At 36.6% G+C, this 15,903-nt stretch overlaps 1 pseudogene; it reads right to left on the bottom strand.

Annotated features, from left to right (window-relative positions):
* Nucleotides 1-1,138: 1,138 nt before the first annotated feature.
* On the bottom strand, nucleotides 1,139-4,020 carry LOC113309760 (annotated as a pseudogene).
* Nucleotides 4,021-15,903: the final 11,883 nt, after the last annotated feature.

Here is a 15,903-nt window from a genome sequence, read left to right on the forward strand (position 1 = left end):
TGCCTATATGTTATTCCTGACATATAAGCATATGAATTTGGCCGTTTGGCATACTCATAGTGGGTGCATAACTGTTAGACTCTTACCAAAATAATAATCTCAGTTGCCGGTCACACCGACAACTAGGAACAAATTAGTGTCGCATCCACTTTCCCTAGTGTAAATATCAATTAAATGATTATTTCACTTCATTTTGTACAAAATTAGGCAACGTTTTCCTAATTAATTTTGTGATTAAAAAAGAAATCCTGGTCACTGAAGAATGGTTTGATTCCCTTCACAACTAGTGAACTTTTAGTGCATATATAATATCCTAGTTACAGTTTTCAGAAACAAATAGATTACAGAGACTACATTTTTTATTCAAATCGTATCCACTGGTTACAGTTATTAAAGCATAGTCTATGATACTGGACTCATGCAGGATAAGAAAAATCCAGATTTCGAAGAAAAATCCGTTTGAAGGATAACGAAAATCCAGATTTCCCCCAGCAGTTCAGGATTTGGTCTTTAATAGACTAACCAATGTTAAAAAGGAAATATAGTTCCAATGTTTAACATGATTAGGCAGCAAACCCAAGTTAGAAGAGTAGGATGAGTGGAGGCCAATAGGCCTGTCAATGGAAGAATATCCATCGGATATTTAGAAATCCGATATCCGACATGTTAAGCACTATCGGATATTCGATACCCGATAATATCCTATAGGATATCAAAATCAGATATCGATTCCGATAGGCTAAGCTGTCGCGTATCCGATAAATATCCGATAGTATCCGGTTATAACAAAAAAGCTTAAAAACCCTTGTAAAACATTTTCATAATTGACACTTATGGGATATTTATCCGACAATATCCGACACTAGACTCGAAATTAGGATAAATTACAAATAAGTTCCTATACTATCGGATATCGGATATTAACATTTTAGATGGGGTCTAATCCGTTTCCGATATGTTAAGGAAGAAATATCCGATAAAATACCCTATTTGATATCTGATATCCGATAAAACGGATAAAATCCTATAGGATCTCGAATACTCGGAAAGATACCGGATATCGGAAAAATATTGACAGGCCTAGAGGCCAACTCCCGAACCACAACAATACACAGAAACTGAGAACTGGATCACTGATGGACGACAAGAAAACAAATGAATTAACCAGAAAATAATCATCATCATCCTAAAATATCCAAGAAGAAAACCAATACATAAAATAAATAAACCGAAGTTTTTCCACAAAATCAACACTCTGTGGACACCAAAAATATACCAACTAGGACTTATACCCACTCCCCTGAATCGACCTCATTGCTCCAAGAAGGAAATTAGTCGACCTCCTCAATCTTGGGTCCAGGTCCATAAGAGCCAGCACCAGCAGAAGGAATATCATCGTCCATGCCGCTGCCCATGTCAGCACCTGCACCTTGGTACATCTTAGCAATGATGGGGTTGCAAATGTCCTCTAACTCCTTCATTTTGTCATCAAATTCATCAGCTTCAGCTAGCTGGTTGCTGTCTAACCACTGAATGGCTGCTTCAATCTCGTCTTCAATTTTCTTCTTATCCTCTGGTGCAAGCTTTGAGGCAATCTTGTCATCCTTGATGGTGTTCCTCATGTAATAGGCATAATTCTCAAGGGCGTTCTTTGATTCAACCTTCTTCTTGTGTTCCTCATCCTCATACTTGTACTTCTCAGCTTCCTGAACCATCTTCTCAATGTCCTCCTTTGAAAACCTACCCTTGTCATTAGTAATTGTGATCTTGTTCTTCTGACCGATTGTCTTGTCCTCAGCTGAGACATTCAATATACCATTGGCATCAATGTCAAAGCAGACAGTGATCTGGGGGACACCATGGGGTGCTGGAGGTATACCAGATAGTTCGAATTCACCCAACAAGTTGTTATCTCTGGTCATGGTTCTCTCACCCTCAAATACTTGGATCAAGACACCAGGTTGGTTCTCGGAGTATGTAGAGAAGACCTGCTCCTTCTTAGTGGGGATGGTGGTGTTTCTTGGGATCAAAAAAGTCATCACACCTCCAGCAGTTTCCAGACCAAGGGATAGAGGAGTAATATCCAACAGTAATATCTCTTGAACCTTCTCATTTCCCTCACCACTCAAAATTGCAGCCTGGACAGCAGCACCATAAGCAACAGCCTCATCAGGGTTAATGCTCTTGCACAGCTCCTTTTCGTTGAAAAAATCTTGCAACAACTGTTGAACCTTAGGAATCCTGGTGGATCCACCAAAAAGTACAACATCATGGACAGAGCTCTTGTCCATCTTGGCATCTCTTAAACACTTCTCAACCAGCTCCATACACTTTCTAAACAAATCCATGTTCAACTCCTCAAATCTAGCACGGGTGATGGTGGAGTAGAAGTCGATACCTTCAAACAAAGAATCAATTTCAATGGTAGTCTGGGTAGTGGATGATAGAGTCCTCTTTGCTCTTTCACAAGATGTTCTCAATCTTCTAAGAGCCCTGGGGTTTCCACTGATATCCTTCTTGTTCTTTCTCTTGAATTCCTGAACAAAGTGGTTCACCATTCTGTTGTCAAAGTCCTCACCACCAAGATGAGTGTCTCCAGCTGTGGCTTTAACTTCAAAGATACCCTCCTCAATAGTAAGAAGAGACACATCAAAAGTACCACCTCCAAGATCAAAGATGAGAACATTCTTCTCTCCAACACTGGTGGCCTTTTTGTCAAGACCATAGGCAGTGGCAGCAGCTGTAGGCTCATTGATGATACGCATAACATTAAGACCAGCAATGACTCCAGCATCCTTTGTAGCTTGACGCTGAGAATCGTTGAAATAGGTAGAGACTGTAACAACAACATTCTTAACTGTAGAACCAAGGTATGCCTCAGCAATCTCACGCATCTTAATCAAGACCATGGATGAGATTTCTTCAGCAGCAAACTGCTTCACCTCGCCCTTGTATGAGACCTCAATCATGGGCTTGTCAGCAGTACCAGCAATAACCTTGAAGGCCAGTGCTTAATATCACCCTGGACAGTGGGATCACTGAGCCTCCTTCCAATAAGACGTTTTGCATCTAAAGTAATACCAAACAAAGTTCAATAAAGCTAAAGAAAATCCTTAATATCTAACATCATGCATTACTTAGAAACACAGCAATTGACATTACTAACAACCAACAATGAATACAATTCATGATAGCTGATGCAATTAAATATACCATCGGAAATCTACCATTGAAAAACCGACCCAATAACATATGATGACATACTTAACCCGTCTAAAATAATTTCAATTAGAAAAAACCTAATTACAAGGAACTATATTCGAATATGAGAAGAAAAAATAAACAGAGCATCAACAGTTATTTTTGAGAGACAGCGAAATTATGATTAATAACTCACGGTAATGGATAACTATAATACAAGTTTCACACATATAACATCCTAGGATAGATCCAAGAATTGAAAATCAATTATAGAGCCAAGCGATCAAAACATTGAAACTTCAAATAACAACCAAATCTAACCAACATGTAATTTCACGGCAATTCTAATTAACATGGCGCTGATTAATCATCAAAAAACACAGAAACATCTTAACCATTACATAATAATATATCTCAAACATACCAAACAAAATAAAATAAAGAAACATGGAAAAAATCACAAAACTCAATGAGAAAAACAGAAACACTTATCAAAAACAGTGTTGATAGGGTTCATGGCGACCTGATTCTTCGCAGCATCACCAATCAGATGTTCAGAATCAGTAAAAGCAACATAAGAAGGAGTGGTTCTATTTACTTGATCATTAGCGATGATTTCAACACGATCGTGTTGCCATACTCCAACACATGAATATGTTGTAACGAGATCAATTCCGATCGCTGGTCCTTCACCTTTCCCTTCCATTCTACAATCGTATGATGAATAAAACTAAAAAGTAATAGCTAAAAAGAATCGGAGATGCTGAATTGCTAGGGTTTTAGTTTGCTCTGTTTAAAGAACTTTGTTTAGGGAAGGCACGGAATTGGAAACGAGTACTTATAATGTTTTGTATTTCTAGAATGTTCTTATGGTTTTTTGACCGTCGGATTTTAGATAAGTAGGCGATGGATAATTTGCGTTTCTTTTTGCCAATACCGAAAAAATTTCACCGATTCTGATTGGGACTCTTGTTAGCAAATTCCTAATTTTCGTACGAGTAGGAAATAGGAAGGGTGCTTTTGTCGATCTGTATTTATTTGCAGATTGCGGTTCATTTTTAAGGTTACACACGACTCATCAACCAGAGGATTAGGCCTCACAAAAAACAAAAAAAAAATACTTAACTGGATTATGCTTCAAATATGATCTAGCAGCACCAAGGCCACACATCTTGCGGTTTGTGATGTCAGCTAACCATAGTTTGACTACAGCTAAATTCAACCGTACTTTTAAGTAACTTCCGTATTTTCAAGTCTCGTATATTTTGTCAACTGTTTTGGCTTCCTTCTTCTGTTTTGGTTGACACACGATACACCCCATCATCTTCTTTCCAACTTTTTTTTTCCAGCTTTCCTACTTGTTCCTCAAATGGTATGTAAACACTAGAGTTTCTCAAAGTAAGCTATTGTATAGCTAGCTAGCTAATTAAAGGGTGTTCATACCCTCCGTTTTACTTCGCAAAGCAAAACAGTATTAGATTACCTTATTAAACACCAGAAATGTTAAAACTTTGCATTCATATGAGAATAGTTTGCTTCACGCAGTTAACAGATCATGTGACAGACATCCTTTTTGAACCAAAATTAAGTTGTTTTTACCTATTCTAGCCGGAAATTGTAAGTTTTGAATAAAAAAATTATTGAAGTCTGATACTTCCGAAAGTTTCAAAACATTCACCGCTGCAAATTATTCTTGCTTTGGCCATTTTATACAAAAACGTTGAAATTGCTCCGTTGGTGATGCTACTTGCCACTTGCCACTATTATCTCTATTTGCTCACCTGTCGCAAGCAAACATTTAATAGTTCGGTTAGAATGCATATACGAATTTCGAGATAATAAAGAAGGGCATAAGAATTATCATTTCGAAGATAGTATCAGGTGTTACTAACCGAGTAATCTCTGCAACTCATATTGTAGGTTGCTATCAAGTCAACCGGATACCTTTGTTCCATCATAAGTTCTAAAAATCTCCGAGACAATATGTACACCATTACCAAATGTTATATAAAGAGGCAAAGAAATCCATACAAAATTTCTGGCTTCTGATGTGCACTTGCATTTCAGGTTCCAAATTATGTTAAGATATAAAATTATTTTTACATCGCACGCCAATAAAAACGGTTTCGGAGGAAAATCAAGCAGCCAAGGACACAATATACAGTTAAGCAAATCATCCACCATCATTATTATACCCCAAGTTTTCAAGATTATATACAGTACCTGATCAGACTGGACATTTTCGAAAATATTGTTGGTTCTTTCACCTTCCGCCGCAATTTGTCCCTAAATAAACACGAAGTATACAGTTAACGAAGACATTATATGCACATGAAATAGCTAGTAGGAAGTTTATTTCGTGGACAAGGGTTTGGTCATGTACCTGAAGTTGTGGACAGTAAGGGATCGACAACGAGGTAGCACTTTTATCTTGATACACAAAATCTAGCTGGAGATTGGAGCTACTTGCCTGTATGTTGTCATGTGTTGAAAATGGTATTAATATTCCGCTCAGTGTTGCTGTATTTTGAAAGCCATGGGTATCAACCTCCAATGCAGTTGGTTGTATGGTGGCAGCGGAAGAGGTTAATTCTTCAACTTCTGAATCAAAATGAGATATTCCTTCTGCTTATGTATCAAAGGGGTACACAGTTTCTATATCTGTATAAGCATTAATCATATGAAATTTTTAAACAAACATAGTAAAGGAGAACAAAAAGATAATAACAACTAAAAAAAAGATTAGTTACCAACTATACACACCTGGATTAGTGGACCTTGATTGGAAAATTTTCTTTTTCATTGCTTTCTTCGTCACCAGAACTGTTTTTTTTTTTTTTTGCTCTTTTTTTTCTATTGGCTCGCACTGGGCATTTCTCTTCTTTTTCCCTGTTGACATTAGTCTTGGTTGATTTCTTCACTGCTGGTTTGGTCTTGGAGGGAAGCTTTCCTGCATTATTTTTTGTTGTTGTTGATTTGCTCCGACTTTTCTTAGTACGTTTCTCTATCGGCGAGTTGATTCGTCCAACCTTCTTATTCTTTCTTTTTTTCCTTATAGGATCTCGTATTGTTATGTTAGCACCCACCGGAAGTTGGATACTTATTTCCCCAAGGTTATTTTCATTGCATACACTTGAAACGTTGTTAATCTTTTTTGTTTGATCATCTTGACTGGATTTTAAAAAATCATTTAACTCTCCCAAAACTCCAGTCAGTAACTTCCTTATGAATGCAGTAGAAGTTTTAGTGCTTGTATCTTTCATGGCTAAAGATAGAACCATTTGTGCCAAGTCACTGTACATGAGACTACAAGACCCACTATTACCCTGAAATGTCATCCCAAGCTCTTCAATACCAACACCATTTTCGTATCTATTGTCCAACGACTTAAAAAGTATTGGGATGGTAGATCATACACTTGGTGGGTGTGCAATATCTTCGTAGAATGAGAACACAACATTCCCATTAAACTGAAAATTATTGCAGCTACATGATAGGTGTCTAAAACACCTTAATATTTATCTATTGTTTATGCTTTCTTTGCTAAGTTTTCTTGTAAATTATATATCTTATGTTTGCTTTTGAGTGTTTAGGTATTTTGGAGTCGTTTGGAACAAAAGAAGAAGAAACAACGCAAAAGTCTCATCTCATGTGTGACTGCTGTTGGAGGCGGATTATTTCTCATTATTTTCTTTTATTTCTTCATCTCTGTCTGAAAAGTATGTCGGCTTTAGTGATTCAAATTTATCTGTCTGAAAAGCATGACAATGATGAAGAGAAATTGAAAAGAAGAAGTGAATTTGAGAAATAAGAGACAGCTATTGTTGGTGGAAGAATTCAAGAGAAGAAAGGAACGTTCATTTGGAGCAAAGAGGGCAGAATCGTCGTTGCACATGCAAGTGCTATCGGAAGCACAATGGAGGAAAAAGAGTTGTTATTCTTTGATGGCTCGTATCAACTTTTAGGGTGCCTAGAGTCATCTGGGTATCCCTTATCTACTCTCCCTGGTTGGCTATATCCACTCCCATTCCAACACAAAAACCTAAAAATCAGTATTCTTCTTCTCATCAAATTTTGGCGCCGTTGTCGGGGAGGCATACGGCTAGTTATTAAGTTTTTAGTTTCTTATCATCATTTCTACTTTCATATTTGCTTGTACACCGTTTGGTCAAATTGGTATGGTCTTTTTTTTTGTAGTAACTCAATCACTCTATTTCATCCTAACAATGATAACAATTCGATGTTGGTGCCCCACCAAATCACTCAGAGAAACAATAGATAAATATGGAAAAATAAAAATAGAACGTGATATGGTGACGACTCCGAAATATGGTGACAACTAACATGTTATTTATTTTTATATTTTGTTCGTTTTCATATGAATAAATTCTACTAATGGGTTCCTCATTCATTAGTGTAAGGCACAAGTTGTTAGATTCCGGAGTTTATAAAGCAATTGTTCTTTTTCCTATTTTTCCATTTTTTTCCACTAAAGGCATCAAATCAACTAACTATACAAACATATAAATGCTCCCCCACACTTAAACTTTACATTGTCCTCAATGTAAAATTTAGTCATTGAAAGTTAAAGTTCAAGGTGGGAAATTTCGCAAATGATATGCAAAAACAAAGATAAAATGCTTAAAAAATAAAAATATAAAGATAAAGATACAAAACCGATGGGTTGCCTCCCATTTAGCGCTTGGTTTAAAGTCGTCAGCCCGACTATCTTCTTGTTTGCTACGCCTTAGCCGGCTTCCAACACATTATGGAAAACTGATTGAATGGTACTTGGGTGTTTCCTCGCCTCAAAGATGTTGAAGTGTATGACTTCTTCATCAAACTCCATAGTCAAGGTGTCATTGTGAACATCAATCTTCGTTTTAGCGGTACTCAAAAATGGTCTACCCAACAGTAAAGGTGTAGACGAGGATGAATTCACATCACTCATGTCTAAAACATAGAAATCCACTGGAAATATTAGTCCTTTTACCTGCACCAAAACATCCTCAACAATCCCTTTCAGGTAAACATTAGATCTATCGGCAAGTTGAATAACTATGTCGGTTTTCTTAAGAGGACCAAGGTTTAAAGCATCATAAACTGAAGTAGGCATAACATTAATAGAAGCTCCCAAGTCTAACATAGCTTTTGTAAACCTCATTTTATCAATTGTGCATGGGATTGTGAAACTACCGGGATCCTTAAATTTAGGCGGGAGTTTCTTTCGAAGATATGCCGAAGCATTCTCCCTCACACTCATTACCTCATTACCGGTTAGCTTGTGCTTGTTAGTGCACAATTCCCTTACACACTTTGCATAGCGAGGAGATTTCCTAATTACTTAAATGTGTGGAATATTCACTTGGACCTTCTTAAAAACATCTCAAATATCCCTATCTTGCTCCACCTTCTTATTAGCTTTAGCGAATCTGTCAGGAAAAGGTAGAGGAGGAACATAAGTAGAAACAAGAGTTTTAGAGTTAGAAACAGGTACCTCAGAAGTTTGGGGAGAATCCTCATTCTTCTCCTCCAAAACAGGCTCCTTTGGTGTTTCCACCTTGCCCGAATCAGTAACTTCGGGTTGCACAAGTTGTGTACCACTTCTCAACGTAATTGCATTGACACCCTCTTTTGGGTTGATAGGTTGAGAAGGGGGTTTCCCACCATTTTGTGCCTTCAACTGGTTCAACTCAATAGCCATAGAACCAACTTGGGTTTGCAACTCCTTAACCGTACTCTCCGTTCTTTGCATAAAAGATTTCAGCAACTCTTCCATACTTGACCCCTAATTTTGAGGTTGTTGTTGTTGTGGTGGTGGTTGGCCAACTTGTGATTGCAACTCCTTAATTGAATTATCCGTTTTCTGTTGATTTAAGTTCGCTAGTTGTTGATTTTGTTGTACCACGGACATTAGAGCCTCCACCAAAGTAGCCATCTTTGCCAATTCTGAGTTTTCAACTTGTTATGGTTGTTGCACTTGTTGTTGGAACCCACTCGGACAATTGTAAACATAACTTGCACTTGCAAATTTCTCGTTATCATAACCAATGTTGAGGTTATCTCTCCATCCTTGATTGTGTTTGTTGGAGAAAGTATCATACCGTTGTGTTGAGACAATAGCATTGACTTGCTCTACGTTCTCATAAACTTGGCGTGATAGTTTTACAACCACTGCTGCAATTTGTTGCATCATTACCATCATATTGCTCATTTGTTGACGTAATTCAATAATTTCGTCAACTTGATTAACTCCCTTGATAGGTGGTTCTGATCCCCGACTCGAAAATTGTTGAGAATTTGGTGCCATACTCTCAATCAACTCTCTAGCTTGTGTCACCATCTTGTTCATAAGTGCACCACCACTTGCAGCATCAATAAGATTCCTATCACTTGCTTGGAGACCTTCATAAAAGTATTGGATAATCATTGCGTCACTTAATTGGTGATGAGGGCAGCTTGCTACCAATCTCTTGTACCGTTCCCAACATTCATACAACGATTCCCCCACACTTTGTTTCATCCCACAAATCTCCTTGCGAATTTGAGTAGTCTTTGATGCAGGAAAATATCTCTCTAAAAAGAGTTTCCTCAACCCATTCCATTTTGTGACACTTCCGGAAGCCAAATAATACAACCAATCCTTAGCACTATCCGCCAAAGAGAATCGAAAAACTTTCAACATTGCACCATCTGCATCAGTCTCCGCTGGAAGCATGGCCATGACAATGGTGTGGAAGTTCATAAGATGCTTGTTTGGATCTTCATTCACCATGCCATGGAACTTTAGTAATTATCTAAGCAACCCCGTCTTGATCTGGAAAGTAGAGTTCGTTTGAATACACCATTGTTGTGTATCCAGCTTGTGAGAAGCCAAGTCCTTGAGTGTACGATTTGCATCACCCATTGCTTCTTATTCTTCTTCTTCAAAAGGTGGTTCTTGTTCAACCGGAACCTCTTGCTCTACAACTTCTTCCTCTACTTCCAACTCTAGTTCTTCCGCCTCGTCAACTCTTGCTTGGAGTATTGTTCCTTCACGAGTAGTTATCCCGCACCTTTGATAATTCCAATAATTGGGAGACAGGGATTAGTACCTGAAAAACAACTTTCACAACCAAGTAAGAAAAACGAAACAAGAAACAACGAGCAAATATGAAAGCAGAAATGATGATAATAAACTAAAAACTTAATAACTAGTCGTATGCCTCCAGGCAGCGGCGCCAAAATTTGATGAGAAGAAGAATACTGATTTTTAGGTTTTTGTGTTGGAATGAGAGTGGATATAGCCAACCAGGGAGAGTAGATAAGGGATACCCAGATGACTCTAGGCACCCTAAAAGTTGATATGAGCCATCAAAGAATAACAACTCCTTTTCCTCCATTGTGCTTCCGATAGCACTTGCCTGTGCAACGACGATTCTGCCCTCTTTGCTCCAAATGAACGCTCCTTTCTTCTCTTGAATTCTTCCACCAACAACAACTGTCTCTTATTTCTCAGATTCACTTCTTCTTTTCAATTTCTCTTCATCATTGTCATGCTTTTCAGACAGATAAATTTGAATCACTAAAGCCGACATACTTTTCAGGAAGAGATGAAGAAATAAAAGAAAATAATGAGAAATAATCCGCCTCCAACAGCAGTTGCACATGAGATGATACTTTTGCGTTGTTTCTTCTTCTTTTGTTCCAAACGACTCCAAAGTACCTAAACACTCAAAAGCAAACATAAAATACATAATTTACAAGAAAACTTAGTAAATAAAGCATAAACAATAGATAAATATTAAGGTGTTTTAGACACCTATGAAATTCTCCTACACTTAGACTTTGCTAGTCCTCGAGCAAATCAAACAAAATAATTATAAAACATACATACAACTCCGTGTCGTCGAGGCTACGGTTACTCTTAGCATAAATAACAAGCCTTTAAACCCTAGGTGTCCCTAGTAGACGAGTTTTAGTCTCGTGAAGGTTTACAAGAGGTGTCCCTACAAAACCTTTACTTACAAAATCCAGCTACCTGTGAAAAGTCTAAAAATGACACTAAACATTTTGTTATTTGCATACTATCAATGATTACAGGAGGAAGTACCCACTTTCAAATCCAATTCATAAATTAGTAATATAGCTTTATCAGAAAGTTGAACACAACCACAATACTCGGAATCAAATCAACCACAATCACATGAAAAGATTAAGAAGGTGGATATAGAAAGTAGATGTTGGCGGAATGTTGACTAAGGTGAACGGTGTTTCCCATATCTGTCTGAAGGTCACTGCCAAAACAAACCTAAAAATCCTATTGGATTAAGCTACTAGTCTGAATTCTAATATCAACACAGCTGGCATATACAAGGGAACCAACGGTCGACAAACTTAATTCTAGATCAATTCACTGGCATATACAAGGGAACCAGTGATCGATTTTATTCAACACAATAATAATATTATTATTTTCTTTTCTCTTTTTCTTTTCTTTTTTCATCATTTTTTTTTCAAATCGACAACATGATTGGATCTTTTGGATCTAAGCGCATGATTCTTGTCAGCAGATTACATGGTAATTCCCATGGATCCTGCATTCCACACTTGTTTAGGCGACGGAGACAGGGAGAACACACACATATTGCTATCCAAGTGTCAATATTTTTTTTTGTACACCGTTTGGTCAAATTGGTCTGGTCTCTTTTTTTTGTAGTAACTCAATCCCTCTATTTCATCCTAGCAGTGATAACAATTCGATGTTGGTGCCCCACCAAATCACTTAGAGAAACAATAGATAAATATGGAAAAATAAAAATAGAAACGTGATATGGTGACGACTCCGAGATATAGTGACAACTAACATGTTATTTATTTTTATATTTTGTTCGTTTTCATATGAATAGACTCTACTAATGGGTTCCTCAACTCCTATGTTTTCATTAGTGTAAGGCACAAGTTGCTAGATTTCGGAGTTTATAAAGCAATTTTTCTTTTTCCTATTTTTATTTTTCTTTTGTTTTTTTTTCCACTAAAGGCATCAAATCAACTAACTATATAAACGTATAAATGCTCCCCCACACTTAAACTTTACATTGTCCTCAAATGTAAAATTTAGTCATTCAAAGTTAAAGTTCAAGGTGGGAAATTCCGCAAATGATATGCAAAAACAAAGATAAAATGCTTAAAAACTAAAAAGAGAAAGATAAAGATACAAAACCGATGGGTTTCCTCCCATTTAGCGCTTGGTTTAAAGTCGCCAGCCCGACTATCTCCTTGTTTGCTACGCCTTAGCCGGCTTCCAACACATTATGGAAAACTTATTGAATGGTACTTGGGTGTTTCCTCGCCTCAAAGATATTGAAGTGCATGAATTCTTCATCAAACTCCATAGTCAAGGTGCCATTGTGAACATCAATCTTCGTTCTAGCAGTACTAAAAAATCGTCTACCCAGCAGTAAAGGTGTAGACGAGGATGAATTCACATCACTCATGTCTAAAACGTAGAAATCCACTGGAAACATTAGTCCTTTACCTGCACCAAAACATCCTCAACAATCCCTTTCGGGTAAACATTAGATTTATCGGCAAGTTGAATAACTATGTCGGTTTTCTTAAGAGGACCAAGGTTTAAAGCATCATAAATTGAAGTAGGCATAACAGTAATAGAAGCTCCCAAATCTAACATAGCTTTTGTAAACCTCGTTTTACCAATTGTGTATGGAATTGTGAAACTACCGGGATCCTTCAATTTAGGTGGGAGTTTCTTTCGAAGATATGCCGAAGCACTACACCGAACATAATTATCTGAAAAGTTATATGTAACCGTGCTAGCTAACGAAAATTTAAATGATGTTACCATGTATGTATATAATGGTCCATCTTGATCCACATTTTCCAGAATGAGATCCAAAGCTTCCTTATATTTGTTTTTTAAATACGCAAATATTTTTGCTGTGTAACGTTCTGCTACTCGAGCTTCTACTATCCAATAACTATGCAGAGGTGGTTTTTTTTGCGTACTTCTAAAATCTTCCAATTTCTCAGTATATCGACGACTTGTAAGAACCTTGTCATACTAAACCAAGAAACTCTTTAGCGTCAAGGTTCTTTTAAGATACTTCTTCAAAAAATTATTTATACCTTCACTCCGTTGTGTGGTTGTCATACCAGCACAAAAATGCATTCGACCATATACCTGAGCCCATTTCTCTTTTTTCTTATATAAAGTTCGCAACCATTTGTTATTAGTTAACTTGTATTTTTGAAGCAACTTTTCCCACATGGATTCAAACTCTTATTCGGTTTCATTTTCATATATACACTTTTTTAAATCTTTGGAAAAAAATTCAGAAAACTTGAAAATACATGAGAAAGATGTTTTGCAGCCAATTCAAAAATGTGTCAGAGACAAAGTCGGTGATGAGTTTTTGGGAGTACCTGGTTAATTTTATTTATAATTGGCGTTGCCTGGTCTATGAAAATTTTCTGTGGATGTTTCCCATTCATGGTATTTAAAAATGTCTTGAATAACCATACAAATGAATCTGTGCTCTCATCCAGTAGTAAAGCGCACCCAAAAAGAGTCGCTTGCCCATGATTATTTACACCAACAAAGGGTGCAAATGGTTTATCATAGTCATTAGTTCTAAATGTCATGTCGAATACCAAAACATCAACGAAGAAACTGTAGTCCATCCTACATTTTGCATCACTCCAAAAACAATTGCATAAATGACCAGACTCATCCATTCCAATTGCATAAAAGAAGTAGTATGGATTATCTTTTTCCTTCGCCTGAAAGTATTCTAACAGATGTTCAACATCTCCTTTTCTTAGGACATCTTGACGCCGTCTTCTTTGTATATGATTATTACAGTCCATTTGGGTAAAGTTCAGATTTTCAGACCCCCCTGACTCAACATTGAAATATGCAAAAATATTTTTCTGACTTATACCTGCATCATGCATGTTTCCAATTAATCTCGCTTGACCAGTTTCTATTTTCCTCTGTGATCTCAATAGATGCACTTGCCTTGGACAAGTAATCACGTGATTGTGTTTTTCTGCAAATTCTATAATAGATTATTTTGAATCATCACTTACTAGTTTGATAACTAACTTTGCTTTGCAACCCGTTCGTGCATGCAAGAGTCGTTTCATAGGAGACCCCCTTATATGCTTTCGATAATTTCCTTGATTTGAACAAACCAAAGCTCTTCTAGAAATTGTTTTATCTTCGCGGTGAGTGGTCGAATCTCTACGGATATTAAACCCAACGAATTTATCATAACGATTATAGTACTCACATGCCTTTTCTTCTGAATCAAACTCCATACCTATTTTCGGCACTTCTTCGTTAGCGCCCTTTCGGCCTTCACTAATTGGGACATCCTTTTCCATAAGAAAATCATCGATGTCTTCGTGCATACTATGTGGCTCAAGAATCACCATGACCTGATTCATACATACAATAATTGAATAAGTAATAATAGAATACTTATCAAAGTAATTTGGCAATTTGATACAAAATTTCACACATTCGTATGAATGTAATTAGCATTGTCTTCGGAATTGCTGGTCAAAGGGAACTCGATTACACTCATGTCGTGCCAATTAATGGTATACACATTCACTACTATACAGTATGAATATAATCAAATGTAATTTTCAAGATGAGAAATGACAATTATTGTGAATGCATATTTCATCTCTTGTTAATCACTATAAAAGTTAATATGACAAATATCTGGTACTGCTAAAACAAGCCAATAAAAACTCATCACATATTGATAATAAAATCTCAATCAAACCAAATCAGGAACTGTAAAGAGAAGATTACCTGGTTTACTTATTATTTGGTTTCAATTAGGTATAAAATCTGCTGTTTGCATCCCTTTAGTTCTCAAATTCACAAAGAAAAATAAAAGCTCTTGAAGATCGAGGAGAAGAATTTTCTTTAGATGCAAATTCTCTACGAAAGAAATATAATAGGATTTAGGTTTTCCACGAAATAAGAGATTCTTAACTTCCCTTGCCGCCCAAAAGTTATTTTTACCGCCTAAAGATATTATTGGATATTCTTCCAAAATTACGACAAAAAATAAGAATATCTCGTAGCTGGAAATACGTTAGAAAGTAGAAACTTAGGATATAACCATAGTCAAACCCAAGGTTAAAAAGTTGCCAGATGCCTTCTACTGGTGCTGCTAGATCAAAAATAATTCCCGGCGTAATCCCCTTAGCCACTTATTTTGCACCGTTTCTGAATGGAAAAGGCTTTTCTCTAGCGCTGATAGATCAAATAGCTGAACATATGGCACATTGCGATGTCATCCAACTCAAGATTCAACTCTTTAGATGTAAAGTATACAACCGTATTTTGATTATTTTGATTATTTAGCTGCTGCCTTGTATTGATGCTTAATTGTTTTTAGATATTGACACACCCATTTTTCCCTCGTTTTACTTTTTATTTTATTTATTTTTTGATTTGCTATAGATGCTAAAGTTTCTTAAAAATAGGTAAGTAGATGCTAGAGTTACTTAATCAATATGAATATTTCACTTGTTTCGACTGCACTCAATGAAAAACATGGACAAATCATTATTAAACTTTTACAACTGTTTTCGTAGCTAATTGTTAATACAGAGGATTTGTATCATAACTATTACTAAGCTAAGGTAAACCTACTTCTGTATATTTTCAAATTTAATTGA

The sequence above is a fragment of the Papaver somniferum genome, chromosome 9, assembly GCF_003573695.1.
Source record: "Papaver somniferum cultivar HN1 chromosome 9, ASM357369v1, whole genome shotgun sequence".
In the NCBI taxonomy this organism is placed as follows: Eukaryota; Viridiplantae; Streptophyta; class Magnoliopsida; order Ranunculales; family Papaveraceae; genus Papaver; species Papaver somniferum.